The sequence below is a fragment of the Miniopterus natalensis genome, chromosome 10 (genome assembly GCF_054644295.1).
Source record: "Miniopterus natalensis isolate mMinNat1 chromosome 10, mMinNat1.hap1, whole genome shotgun sequence".
NCBI classification, from domain to species: domain Eukaryota; kingdom Metazoa; phylum Chordata; class Mammalia; order Chiroptera; family Miniopteridae; genus Miniopterus; species Miniopterus natalensis.
Window position 1 is genome coordinate 22,452,282 of NC_142090.1, and position 15,709 is coordinate 22,467,990.

Consider the following 15,709-nt stretch of genomic DNA (forward strand, 5'->3'; position numbering starts at 1 on the left):
ATGAAGCTGCACATCAAGGCTGGGTTTTACCAGCACCAGGCCTGAGGGCAGGTCAGCAAAAGTCCCAAGGCACCCTGAGATCTGCCTGTGGCTGCCTCTTCCTGCCAGCTTCCTGTTAGACTCAGTCACTGAAAGAGCCTCTCACAGAGCTGGGAAGATCTCATACAAGTGGAGGTGCCAGTCAGACTTTAGGGAAGGTGGTAGCTATGGCCCCCACCCCAGATCCACATGGTGCAATATGTCTCAGATTTTGCCCCTACCTTGGCAATGTGGAGCTACTGGGAGTCAGATGGGTGGGGCCTCCGGATCCCAGAGGGTCAATCTGCTGGAAGCTGGGAGGGTGGTTCTATGGGATCTTTCATGCGGAGGAAGCACCAGTTAGGTTCTCAGGAAAGCAGGGGGAATGACTTCTGCCCCAAAGGCAGACAAGTCAGTCACTAACACCCCTTGAATCCACCTAGGCACCTATACCCTTGCTATGGCAGCTGACTCCTCAGCAGGGCCTATGCTCTGCAGGGTGGGTGAGAGGGAGTCCAGAGGATGGAGCAATTGTTTTTCCCCAGGCTGATACCACACGGAGAGGAGTATTCCACCCAAGAAAGATGGCATCTGGGGTGTAGTAGAGTGACTCAGTACAGGAATCCTGGTAGCTGTCCCTCCAGGTCTCTTTTTAGAGATACAAACCCCAGACTCTCCTCAGGTGACCCTAGTCCACTCATCCTCCCTCCCTCCTTCTATCAGAGCCCAGGGTGAGTGACTGCAAACAAAATTTTGTGAAGCAGATACCCATCTCTTTTTGGTGGGCAGAAACTACTGCTTTTCACAGCTGGATGTTATGTGGGCACCTCTTCTCAACTCTGGTGCTCTGGGTTGGGGAGCCCAGCTTGGGATTTAGTCCCTACACTTCTCAAAGGGACACCCCCCTTTCTTGTAGCTGAGATATTACCCCATAACCTCAGCCTCTGCCCATGGGAGCAGAGGCAATCCTTTCTGTTGTCTTCACCCTTCCTACCAGTCTCGATGTGACTTCTGTAAATCCTTTGTTATAAAGCTCCTCTTAAGCTAGTGTTCAGTTAGTTATCCAGGATGACTGTTCTTTAATTTAATTGTAATGCCAGTTTGGTCCTGGGAGGAGATGAGCGTAGCTTTCATCTATTCTATGCCATTTTGAAATCACTGTTCTTTTTAAGGCTGTGTATCTTTTTAAGGTTCCATATATAATCATTTTTTTTTCTGTGAATAAAGATAGCTTTTCTTCTTTTCTTCTAATTTGTATGGGTTTTATTTACTTTTCTTGCATTTTTTTCCCTGGCAGTACAGTATAATGTAGATTAGAAGTATTGAGAACAGACATTTTTGTCTTTTTCCTTTTGTTAGGGGAAAGCATTGAATCTTTCACCATTAAGTATGATGAAAAAAGTAGAGTTTTTTTTGTACAGTGCTTTATCAGGTTGTGACTGCTCCCTTGTAATCCTAGTTTGTTGTGTGATATGTATGTGTGTGATTTTGTCATAAATGTGTGCTTTATTTTATCTACTGCTTTTTCTACATCTATTGAGATGGTTATATCGCTTTTGTCACTTATTTTTTTGCATGATGTATTACATTGATCCCACTTAATATGTTGCTGGTTCAGTTTTCTATCATTTTGTTAAGCAACATTGTGACAAAATTTACAAGAGATATTGGGTCATAACTTTCCTTTTATAAGATGACTTTGTCTGATTATGGTTTCAGGATATTTCTGGCCTGATAGAATGAGTTCAGAAATGAAATTCTAATTTTTTTAGAGAGTTTTGAAGGATTGGTGTTAATTATGCTTTAACCATTTCATAGAATTTATAAGTTTCATTGGTGCCTAGGATTTCATTTTGAAGAAGTTTTTTCATTATTAATTTAATATATTGTGTAGGAATGCTTTATGATGTAGAATATTGAGTTATCCACATTAATACTCTGTGTTAGGCAAAATATACCCTCAAAGTAGCCAGGTCCCATCAGTGAATCCTGTGAACTTTAGCCCATATGACAATGTCTTTGCAGTTATGATTAAATTAGGATCTTGAGATGAAGGTTTATTTTGAATTATATGTGGGCCCAAAGTACACTAAATTACAAGAATCCTTATGAGATAGAGAGAGTCAAAGGACAGATTCTCCTCTAGAGCCTGTGGAGAAAATACAGTTTTGCTGACTCTCTTATTTTGGCCCAGTGATATTAATTTTACACTTCTGGCCTCCAGAACTGTGAGGGAATAATTTTTTCTTGTTTTAATATAAAACCTGTGGTATTATTTTATAGTAGTCACAGGAAACTAGTTAAAGATCTGTTCAGATTTTCTGTTTTACTTGAGTCAGTTTCTATAGTTTGTAACTTTCTAGAGACTCATCCATTTTATTTAGTTTAAATAATTAGCTGGAATACATGTTTGTGGTACTCTCTTATAATTATTTTATTCTGTATGATTAGTATTAATTTCCCTTATTTCATACATATGTTCCTCAAAGACTATGGACAGAATGTTCATAGAACACTAGTTGCAAAGGCCATGTGATGGTTAATTTTATGGGCCAACTCTACTAAACTGTATTACTCAGTTATTTAATTAAACACTAACCTAGCTTTAATTAAACACTAAACCTTAGAAGGTATTTTGCAAATGGGATTAACATTTATAATCAATTAATTTTAAGTAAAAGAGATTACTCTTAATAATGAGAATGGAACTCATCCAACCAGTTGAAGACTTTAAAAGTAAAAACAGGTTTCCCAAGAAAGAAGAATTAGGCCTTAAACTACAGCATCAAATCCTTCCTGAGTTTCTAGCCTACTATCCTGCCTCATACATTTTGAACTCTCTAGCTTCTAAAATTGTATGAGCCAAATTCCTTAAACTATGGAAAACAAAGAATAGTTTAAGAAACCAGAGGAGTGGCTATCTTTGAAGGGAAGCATCATGAGAAAACTTTTTAAGACGGTCATACCGCATTACTTGATCTGGATGGCTGTTAATACCAGGGAATTCACTTTGTGAATATTCATTAAGTTGAGACCTTATGATTTGCTGATTCATATTTTTTCTCTCTCTCTGTCTCTGTCTCCCCTTTCCTACCCTGCTGGGTATATAGAGACATGACATTGATTACACTGTAGTAATAATTTGAATTTCCATTATGACTAATAAAGTCGTGGAATATAGGGAACATATTTTGTTTGTTCCTGCAGAGTCAAGGACTTCTGAATAAATAGTGCTGAATACCAGATGCTGGGCTAAGAGCAAGCCTTGGGGAAATAATTTACAACTCTAGGATAGTAAGAGAATTTCAGAGAGCTCTTTGTTGGTATGTGTTCTTACTTTAAGGGACAATGGGCCCAAGGTCCTGGAGATAACTTTAGATCCCCACATCCAGAGACACCAGAGCTAATTTGAGGTTTAAAGAGATGCATTTACATTTCAAAAGATTAGAGCAGAATCCAGAATTGAAACATATATTGTATATGCACACATCAGTTGCATTTTTGCTCTCTGTAAATATTGTGTGGAAATGAAGTCATTAATGTAAACATGTATACATATAAGCAACTGAGATTACTCTTCAGCTGTAATTCTCATAATGCTTTTATTTAACATATTTTTTAGAAGTGGTTGAGCACATATATTTTATTTTAATGGAAATTAATTTTGATTAAGAATTATAGGCCCCCTATTTTCCTGTCTGACATGTTGACTTTTGAAGCTGTAATCAGGAGAGGTGAATTGAAAAGTGCAATTATGTATGTCTACATTGTGGGTGAACAGCAACAAGTTCAAATGTGTGTTGAAATGATTTTACAGCAAATTTCACAATGCTAATTGTGCTTTGAAGTAATCCCTCTTACAAGTCAAATCTAACCACAGAATTGAATTTCATTCAGTTGTTGTATAAAACAAATGTAAACTAGATCACGATATATTACTATGACACAGGTAATACTAAATAAAATGAGATATATAAGTTATACCATGTTGTATAAATTATAAATTTCTATAGTTATAATTTCTTTCATAAATTTGGCAAAAAAAATATAATAATTCTGCAGTATTCACTCAATCTCATAAATGAAGATAGGTCCATGTGTTTTAATGTATATTAACCTTAAGATATAAGGTAAACATTATGTACTTTTATTGTATATGTAAAGAATACAACATATTATCTAAAAATTAGGTTGTTATATACCTCTATTTTTATATAGATAAGGTGGAAAACCTCATATGGTAAGATTATGGTTTTTCAAAAAATAGTTATTATTTTAACAAATTTTATTTGCAAAATTATTACTTAACTGTGTCATTAAGATATTCAGTAAAATTTTTATTCTAGAATTATTGTTTAAATTTTACATGGAAAATAGACATGCCCATCTGCAAAATAACAGGTAGGATTCCTTTCAATTTATTACACTGCTTTTTTTGAAAAACATAATAAACTTTTAAAATATCCTTAATATAATAGATTTTATCATGTAATGTCTCATTTTTTAAAGTAATGAGATGAATTAAAAACAATTTTTTACTTGAGCAGAAATTGTATTATATACAATATTAATTGTACCTAAAGTAAAGTTTCTAATTTATTTGTATTTTTTATCATCGAGGTTTTTATTCTTTCTTTTTTTTTTAAATTTTATTTTTGTTCAAAATATTACAGATGTCCCTTTTTCTCCCCAATGACCCATTCTACCCTGTCCCACCCTCCTCCCCGGTCCCTTTCCCCACCATTGTCCGTGTCCTTGGTTTGTGCATATATGCATATAAATTCTTTGGTTACTTTCTCCGTTAAGCTGATTATCATTGAGGTTTTAATTACATAGAATGAGAAATGGGATGAGCAAAACTAAGCTTTAATGGAGTCTTCCTATGCTGAAAGTGTATTTTGTGGCTGGTGTAAATTATGACTTATTACGCTGTCTTGCTTTTGCTTTTGAAAAGAACATGCCATATATAGTGCTAAATCATTGTGGGTTGGGCAATCATTAAAATTTCAAATCTTTATGCCTTCTGCTTCGGCCTACACAATATCTCAAAAAATGAAAAAATAAGTCCATTTACCATAATTTAATAGTATTTTATGCCTTTAAATACAAAATTTACACTCATGCAGTAGTTTTATAACTAAAGTAGAAATACCTGTCTCTTAAAATTATTATGCTATAAAGAGGGGAAACATTGTTCATAATTCTATGCACAGATGAAGGAAAATGTAAATGATTCTGAGACTAGGGAGCAACAGTTTTGCCCTGATTTCTCCCCAGACTCACAGGCTGAAAGGATGTCTCTTCATGGAATAATACCAGTCAAAAGTAGAGACAGGAGGGATGGTAAAAGTTTGAGAAACCCTCCTTCTGGATAAAGTAACAATGGAGAACAAGTTCTGAAATTTTCTGTGAAAATAGCTTACCATTCGTACTATTGTTGCATAACAAATTACCTTAAAATTTAATAGTTAAAGCAACTAACATAACTATCTCACATAGTTTATGATAATTAAGAGCCCAGGAGTGGCTTTACTCAGTGCTTCTGGCTCAGGGTCTCTCAAGAAATTGCAGTCAAGCTGTTGGCTGAAAACTTTAGCGGAGCTGGAGGATCTACATCCAAATTCATTTGCATCTTTTTTTGGCGGGAAGCTTCAATTCCTCATCACATGCTGCTTCTACCAGTGCAAGTGATCAGTGATGGAGGCTGCAGCCTTTATAAATGAGAACTTCACTTCCTCTGTAGTCTACTGGTCACCCAGACTAACTCTGGTACAGTATGGGACACAACTACACAAGGATGTGAGTACTAGGAGCCAACACTGGGAGTCATTTTGGAGAGTGGCTACCACATCACCCTTCACTCAGTTATTTACACATTCACTCATTTGTAAATATTCATTAAGCTCCTTCTATGTGGCAGGAACTCTGTTAAATCTTGGAGGTGCAATGATAACCAAAACAGACGTCATTTCTACACTCCTGGAGACAGAAGCATAGGCTCCCACAGTATTTTGTATTTCTTCAACATAGCCTTGGAATTTGTGTGACTCCATGAGTGTAGGGGGCATTCCTACCACAATGAATACACTCTTCTCTGATGATTTTCCTTCCTATTCCACTTACTATACACTCCATGTAGATGATGGAATTTTTCTTCCTCTAAAGTGTCTTCACTTCCAAAAGCATTAATTTAAATAATCCACTCTTTAATTACAATTAATATTTTCAACCTATTTAACTAATTGTATCAGGATTTTGTTTCAACACTATTGTGATTTCCAGTCTATTTATCTCCATATTTTTTTTCCCAATCTGTCAGATATCTGTCTTCATTTCCCTCAATATACTCTTAGTCTCAAAAATTCATCATTTTAAGTTTCCTGTTGCCAATATCCCAAATTCACTTCCCCTTGTTTGGCAAAACTCCAAACTAGGATGAACCCAACTACGTCATTTCTTTATGCCTTTAGGTGACAACTAGAACATGGCAAAAGAAAACCATAACAGAGTAAATGGGTTGCACTATAAATTTATAATCATTAAACTCAAATGTATCCCAATTGTGCCAGAAACCTGATCTCATTTTCCAAGTCAACTTTCTCTTCAACTGTACTATTACACTGTCCTTAAATATCTGATCTGTCTCCACCCTTATATCCTCAATCCTCAGCAGAAAACTTTCAAAGAGGAAATAGAAGCTACAACCTGGAGCTGCCTCAACTTCCCTCCCCTATATTGCAAATGTGATTCTAGCTGCACTTATTCTGTCTTCCATCTCCTTTTAGTGAAAAAAGTGTGCTCCTCTCTTTCTATCAAGCACTAACACCTCTACAAACACATGGATCACATCCTCAATCTAAGCTCTCATCTCATCAGTTATCATGTAGCTTTTCTGTTTCCTCTGCTTCACCCTCATCATTATACTTTTCCATCAGCATTAACATTTTAAGTTGGGGAAAATATTTCCCCCAAGTTTAAAATAAATCAAGCAAATCTTTCTTGAACCATATATATTTTTTTACCATTCTTCTCCCCCTACATTTTTGCACACATTTATGTCTCATCCAAATTCTCTAGAACTATCTCTTGCTAAAATTAACATTTCCTTTCATGTTAACTCCTATGGATAGCATTTTAGTTTTTCTTGAGCTCTGTCAACTGACACAATTGACTGTTCACTCTCGCTTAAAATACTCTTTCCTCTTGATTGCAGTAATATTGCACTTTTTCAGTTTCACTCTTATCTCTATGGCAACTATTAATCCATATATTTTTAGGCTCTTTCTCTTCTACTATCTGACTATAAAATAATAAGAGTTCTTGGCTTACTTCTCTCTTTACTATATCTCTAGGTGATCTTATTCTATCCTGATAGGTTTAAATAATGATAGCTGTTATAGCACATAAAATCCTGATTTCAATGGCTTAATTCAATAAAAGTTAATCTCTTTCAGTATGGATACATTCCCCATAAGGAGATCTTCTGTATATTCATTCAGAGATAAATCCTTCTGTTTCATGGATCTTCCCTCTTATAGATAATAAGAAGTTTTTCCATTCAGTTGACAATGAAAAAAGAGACCATGGGAAGACTCAACAGTTTGTTAATTATTTCAGTTCAGAAACCACACATCATTTTCATGTATATTCTTTAGGAGATCTAGTCATTTCTCCCCCACCTCTATAGAAAGAAGCTTAAAAATGTAGCCCGGCTGGGCATGGCTCAGCAGCTGAGCGTTGACCTAGGATCCAGGCAATCGGGGTTTGATTCCTGGTCAGGGCACATGCCTGGGTTGTGGGCTCGATCAATGACTCTCTCATCATTGATGTTTCTATCTTTCTCTCTCCCTCTCCTTTCCTCTCTCTGAAATCAATAAAGATATATTTTTTAAAAAATGTAAACCCTGGCTTACCTGTTCTTTGCAATAAACACTCTACACTATGGTTGAGACCTATAAGTCTTTGCTGTTCAGATGTTCATTCTGACACATTTTCCATGACAGATTATAAGCTTGTGTCTCTGTCCTGACATTTCCTCTGCCTTCCAAAAGCCTAGTTTACATATCCACCTGGATAGTTCATAGGTATCTCACACCCAGCTTCTGATCTTATTCCTTATAACTTTCCCTATTCCCTTGTTCCTCACTTGAGTATATGGATCTACCATCTACCTAGCTGCTTACTCCAAAAGACTGAGAGCCTTCTTTGAAACTGTTCTCCTCCTCAGCCCCTAAATCTCATTAATCTACCCTCAAATATATCTTAAAGCCACATAATTCTAACTATATCTATTAATTCCTTCTTAGGCCATTTCTCACTGACTTTTACTTGCTTTCCACATTCCTTTTTCCTCCCTAAACTATTCTCTGAATAGTTTAAGTAAAATTATGGAGACTTCTGCTTTCAATTATGACAGAGGAACTGGAACCAGACTTGCTGTCTTGCTATAAATAAATACTAGTCAAAATATAGGAAACAGTTGTTTTAAGATATTGAACAATATATAGAATAAGATTGTGGATCCTGAGATAAGGGCAACAAACTAGGTGAGTCCTATGATAAGCCTGGTTTCCTGTCTAGAAGCATATTCTGCACCACAGTGTAGGAGAAGAATACCCAAGCAGAGCATGCCATGTGATCTTGCTGAGCTGGAGGGGCCAATCGAAGTTTTGGGAAGCTGAGTGGCTAGAATCTGGGAGGAAAAGTGTAGAAAAGAGGGGAGCTCTTAGGAGATTAAGCTCCAGAAATCAGCATAAAAATTTACTTGAATCTGTGAGTGAAAATCAATAAGCCTGGACAGAAAGAACAGGAGACTTACAAACTGAAAAATTCCCAGAGCTCACTCGTGACTAGGAAGCATGCATGTCTCAATGAAACAGAGCTGAAATACCTTTAATATTTTGTAGTGTTCAGTAAAGATTCCAAAAGCCATATTTTACTAGTAAGATTAACCTATCCCCAGAATCAAGTCTACTCTTGATCCACTCTAGCAAAGCTAAAACAAGTCTCATTAATGGAAAGCACATTATGTAATGTGACTGTATGACAAGGCTACCTAACCTCATCTGAGACATCTAGAAAGGATTTCCTGAGTACATGATTTAAGCTGAATGTTAAATGCTGAGTAAAAGTTAGTAAATTGAAGAAGTGGGAAGAGAACTGAGTATTTCAGCAGATGCAAAGGCTTAGAGGTAAAGAGGACTCACGTAAATTTATGAACTGGAAGAACAATATATCTAGAGCAAGATGATCTGTGATGACACGAGGAAGACTGGCAATGGTCATAGAATTTAGGGCCTCAGACATCATATAATGAATTATCATTTCACACAGTGTCTTGTTGTTGCTCTTGCTCTTTGGATGCTGATGACTTTGGACAACTTCTCTCAGGAATTATGAATGAGAAAAAGGAAGAGAGACAGGATAAAAAGGATATGGAAGAAAGAAGGAAGAGAGCACAAGGCTGTTGGAACAGTTTGGACATGGAGGAGATGCTAAGGAGGAAAAAAATGGGTTTTCACTATGTTCCATATTTTTATAATAATTAAGAGAAAATTAATTATGACTGAAATGTCATAAAAATGAAACAAGAATGTCTGCACAAAGAGTGATCTCTGTTAATTTGTCCACCTGAACTAAAATTTTAAGATAAAGACACTAAAAAGTCATTAAGTAGAAAGTGCATGTTAGTGGTATCATTAGTAAGTACAAAAAAAAAAAAAAAATTATCGGTTTTACTCCAAAATTTTTTTTAACAGAAAAAACTACAGTCTGCCAGTGTCACAGAACAAATATAACTGGGACTTATGCTTTATACTGTACAAAGCCAATTTTATGTTCACTACTTCTAGCAGATTTCTTAGCATTTTTTTTCCTCCAACTGAAAAACTGAACAGTGTAGGCAGTGGTGGCAAATAATCATTTCCACTTTGGAGATCTGAGTTTGATGTGTCTGAAAAGGACTTGAACATGTGGAAAGGCAAACAATGTTTTTGAATAAATTGAAAACAGTGGTGTAAAGATATCTTATTTCCCCTAGATTATTATAAATTATTATAAGACCAAAAACATAGAGCTATTTTTGAAACTAGACAAGCTGAATTTTAACATTCATGTGAAGAAAATAGATGTTTAGGAATAACCAAAATTTAAAAAGTCTGAAAAGGAGGAATGACAAAAGGAATTAGCCTTGCAAGTTATTAAATGTATTATAAAGCTACAGTAATAAACTTTAAAAATTAAAATATTTTTGTATTGACATAAGATTAGATAGGTCAATAGAACAGAATTACAAGTTCAGAAATAGGCTAAATACATAAGAGAATTCAACACATAATGAAGATGGCATTTCTAATCAATAATTACCTGGTTTAAGAAATTTAATTCTTGGTTGGCTAATATTTAAAGGCAAAAACATATCATAAAAATATTAGAGGAAATAATGGTATAATTATTTTTCACCTTGGAAATCAAAATCCAAAAGCCTAAAATCTATCCAACAAAACTAAGTACATTTAATGTTAATATTGCTAATTATTTCTTATGATTAAAATATTAGGACAAACAAAATGGGAGAAATATTTACAATTCATGTAAGACTCTAAGAGTTGTTTAAAATATATATATAGAACTCCTCTAAATCAATAAGAAAAAAACTAGCAACTCAATAGACTATTGGATAAAGGCTATAAACTGGTTTAGTCCAAGCTCTAAAACCCACATAGCCCAGCAGACCAGAGTTGTGGACCAGAACCCAAAGGAAAAAGTTTCAACAGAATCAAATTGCACCAGAGATCAAGAAAAGGAGGGGTGAGGAGATGCCACTGGACATTCATTTAGCATATCCTTGTTCACCTTTGACAAAGAAGCTTCTGTAGAGTAATGGCGAGTGGAAGCCAGATTTCAATGTATTGGTGAGTGTAGGAGAGTTAAAGAATTGAAGGCAGAAATGTAGACCACTGTCAAGAATTTTAAAAATTTGGAAGGAAGGAGAAAAAGAATAGGAGTGCAAGAGGGAGGAATTGTTAATAGAAATTTTTTGTTTTTGTTTATTAGGACAAGAACAATTAAGCATATTTGCAGACTGAAAGAGTCACTGAAGAAAAAGAAGCTGAACATTTCGAAAAAGAATGGATAATTAATGAAGCAATAAACTGGAGGAGAGGAATAGGAAAACCTTTGAGTTTTAGGTAAATATTAAGGTGGCATAATTGTAAAGCACTCATTTAAAATTAGAGATAAGCAAATACATGCTTTAACCTAAAGAAATACAGCTAAATAGGTGCTCCTGCTATGTTCCAACAGCACCCCTACCATATTTATTCTCCTCTTTCTTCTTTGTTACTGTGACTATTTACAAGTTTATATCCCCAGCCTCCTGCATCCCCCTATTGAGGGGTAAACTTATCTATCTGGGAAATAAATGAAAATTCTTAACATAGTTCAAGCCCTTAACAAGTAGTTGCTGAACTTATGAGGCCAGGTTTTAAGAGTGATGTAAAGCTGTGAAGGCTCGGGAGGAGTCGAACAAAATGATGCAATTTGAGAAAATAGAACCTATGTAACATTTTTTAAAAATCCTAAAAACAGCACCTCCCCAAAAAGAATTCCAACAATAAAACATGGGAGAAACAGATGAGAAAACAAGGAAGTACGTTGAACAGTGTGCTAACAATTATTAAAGATAAAGGCTTCAACTACAGAAACTTAGTGGATTCAAATGGCCGGTCCCTCGGGAAATATTTCCAACTTATTAAAAACATTGCCTTTCATTCCAGCAAGAGGATTCCTCCCCTTCTTTGGTGGAAGACATAAAGATAACTGCTACAACTCTCCACATGTGATTTCATAACATTAGAATCAGTTTAAAGAAATCTCATGGGTCCCATTTTTTCATTAGTTGTATGATTGATTTTATAGATGGGGAAATAGGCCACATGAGTGTTGGCTATTTGATGACTTAGTGTTACTTATGGCAGTAAATATGTTTAATTTTTTTAAATTGCTTTTATTATTTTTTCTTGTCTTTTAGAAAAATGGATGGGAAACCCAAAGTTGAACTGAGCAGGCCCTTTTATGCTCTGCTATTTGTGAATGGGTGTACATGAGTGCAATGTGTGTGTGTGTGTGTTGAGGAAACAGGTTTGGTTGCCTCTTGTTACCACTTTTCTCCCACTATCCCCTCACTTACTGAATTTCTGACATAAGACAGTTGGCCAGAGTTAAGCATAGAGTTAGAAAAGGCACAGTTTTAAGAGCTATTAAGTCCATTTAACAGTGAATTATAGTCAAAAAAAGCTGACAAGAAAAAAGGTGGAAAACGTGGAAAAGCACTATAAGACAAAATCGCAGACTAATTGGTATTTGAAAATAATTACAATCCAATCAGCTCCCATGGAAACTCAGAAGCATTAAATTCTAAAATGATTGATATGATGCCTGTTTTTATTATTCATTGAAGAAAAATTCTCTATTGTAAACAAACAGATGTAATTGAATTGTAAATTATGATGCTTTGCAATGCTTGATTTTATTTTTTAATGGATTTTACCTTTTCTCCCTAATATCAATGAATTCTGGAAACTGTGCTGTATAAGTAAATTTGTAATCAATGATAATTTTTTTTCATAAAAATGTTATATACTAAGTAATGAATCACATTAGAAAAAATATTAATAAAACTTAAAAACTAAAAAAGTACTGAGTTGACCTCCAGAGAGACAGGTAGGGGGAAAAAGAGAGAGAGAAAGCAAAACAAAGCAATACACAGGCGCTGATACCAATGTGACTTGTGGGATTTAGGAAGCAGAGAGCTAGAATTTTAATTCTCACATGGGGACAAAAGATGGGACCTAAGATGAAAGTGAGCTGGGGAGTGAGAACTAACTTATTTAAAGCCCACAGAGCAGCCCTTATTATCTCTACCTGAATCCAGGAGAAACCTAGTACCTAGTAAAGTGATTTTTCATTATTAGGTAAGATAAATCAGCAACTGTTATTAAGTAGATCCTTAATTTCCAGGGGAGAGGAAACTAATTCAATTATGTAGTCTTCACAGCAAGGATACAGCTCAATGTAAGGCCATATTTGTCCCATGAAGAAATTGATCAAGTCCTTTCTTTCCTCCCTTCTTCCTCCCTTCCTTCCATTCTTTTTCTTTTTTCAGAATAGCACATATCTATGATTGAAGTTATAATCCAAACTCAATTCCTATATCACAAGCTTGAACATGATTCATGATTAAAATAAAATGTAGAGATAGATGGTTTCATATTCAGCAACTTAAGGAACAGTAGGAGTGGTTGCAGTAGAAGTTTAGCAACCAGAAGGAAATTAATATTAAGAATTTCTATAGGACTTATGAAAACCCTCATGTACAAACATGTCCATAATTCAAATCCCCCTCCTCTCTCTCTCTCTCTCTCTCTCTCTCTCTCTCTCACACACACACACACAGAAACAGAAGTAAACAAACTACTATGAGAGAGTGTTATAAAAAATAGAAAATTTAATGCAAGAACTAGAAATATCAGAACAATTAAAAAGACATTACACATTATATTTAAGTAGTTTATAGGGACATTCCTGTGACTTCTGGAGTAACATCCTGTGTGCCCACTTATGGAGGTACAAGGGCTGTGGGAAGTGGGCACAGATGTGGCTGTGAAGGTAGGCCAGAGGAAACCAGAAGTGTTCTCTGGAAAACTGGCTAGATTTGTGGATGGTTCTATTATAGTACTCTCAGGTGACACTACAGTGATGGTCACTGTGGTCAGTAAAAATCTTCATACTCTCTGCTCATGCCTTTGGTGGCTGACAATAGACAAAAAGTTGACAACAAGTGGAATTCCCACATACTCTCTCAGAAGGGAGGTTGGTTTCTCTGACAAAAAAAAAAAAAAAAGTTTACAAGTGAATAAGAGATGGTTCAATTAAACATCTCTTTCCAGCTGACGTTTTACAATACACAGCACCTTGGTAATTTTTTGCAGTAGTTGGTTACAATAGAGCTTTTGTAGCCCTCTTGTTATGAGATATTTCTTGCAATGGGTATTATTGATGTGATACAATTAGGAACAATTGATGGAGAATGTGTTGATATAATATACACTTGCAAAAAAAAAATGTCTTCTCACACTTTAAATTTGATGGATGCCAAAACACCAAAAAGTCAGATTGTTATGTTGAAAGTGTCTGCAAAAGGTGTGGTGCATCAGGCCCTACGCAGGTGGTTCAGTTGGTTAGAGCCTCATCCTATACACCAAAAGGTTGTGGATTTGATTCTGGTTGGGGCATATACCTGGGTTGCAGGTTCCATGCATGGTCAGGGCACATAGGGGAGGCAACCAATGGGTGTTTCTCTCTCACATTGATGTTTCTCTCCCCACCCCCCATCCTCTCTCTCTCAAATCAATAAAAGTGAGGAATCGGTAGTCCTGTCATATCAAAGTGGCAGTGACATCTACCCAACAAATAGTTTAGGCATACAGCAATGAGTAAAAGAAGCTGGTGTTACCAAGCAGCTAAGTCAGATGTTATTGAATGCTTTACAAGAGATTGCAAAATATTGTAAAGTCCCATATACTCAACTTGGAAACATTATATTGTTTTAATTTTGGACATTTTAAAATTTTCAGAGATAAGGCTATCAACAAAGTAATATTGGATACTGATGAAAAATTTTTAGAGGTAATTTCATATGACTAGAATCCTTTAATACCATTTTTCAGGAGCTTTTTGAAGTATTATTTTGAATGACTACAAAAGGTGTAATGGTTGAGCTATGACTGCATTTAGGAATACAAATTGTAAGGTTGTTATGTTTAAAACCCTTCATGGATCAGCACTATATTAAGGAAGACAGTTGCTGGCACTTTGTATTGTCACATTTGATTCATTAGAATTCACTGTGAAGTCCTATTTTATTACAATAGCTATAAACGGGATAAGAGGTACAAGTTTTATGTTGCACTATGAGGTTTCTACTTAATAACTAATGAATTATACAAAGTTATTTGTATACAAGAGAAAATGAACATGGTTCTCTGACAGATAAAGCTTTATATGCTGTTATTCAGAAAGATTTTGCTTTCACTGTTAGAGTAACAGTTGAGGTACTTGATCAAATGGGTCATCGTCCAAAACAGAGCTTTCCAGTCAAGCTCTCTGTGATGATTAAAACATTCTACATCTATCTGCATCATCCAATATCCTAGCCACCAGCCAGGTGTCTCCTGAGCTCCTAAAATATAGCTAGCAACCCAAGAAACTAAATTTTTAATTTAATTAATTTATGTTTGTATTTGAATTTAAATAGCATGTGTGACTAACAGTTATATTATTGGATAGTGCAAGTCTGAGGCATTGACCTATAGTGGAAGTTTAGAATTCATGAATGCAGGAGTTCCAGCTTCATCTGCTGTTGTTGCAAGTGTGGCAATGTGATTACCAAAAACACTCCTGAGAAAGATAAAATGGGATGTTATCATTTGTTGACAGAATTAATGGGGGGCTGAAGATTAAAATGGTGATATGGATTTTAAAATAGCTGACATCAATAAGCGAATAGCTGTAATGCAGCCCAATACTAAATTGCCAGGGACACCAATAAAAATTTAATGGAGGCCATTCAACAAGCCTCAGTAGTAAAGGAGAAGATATAACAGGTAATGAACACCAATTCAAAACCTCA

General features: G+C 35.4%; 1 pseudogene; it reads left to right on the forward strand.

The window, feature by feature from the left end:
- Positions 1–13,638: 13,638 nt before the first annotated feature.
- On the forward strand, positions 13,639–15,233 carry LOC148092210 (polyribonucleotide nucleotidyltransferase 1, mitochondrial pseudogene; annotated as a pseudogene).
- Positions 15,234–15,709: the final 476 nt, after the last annotated feature.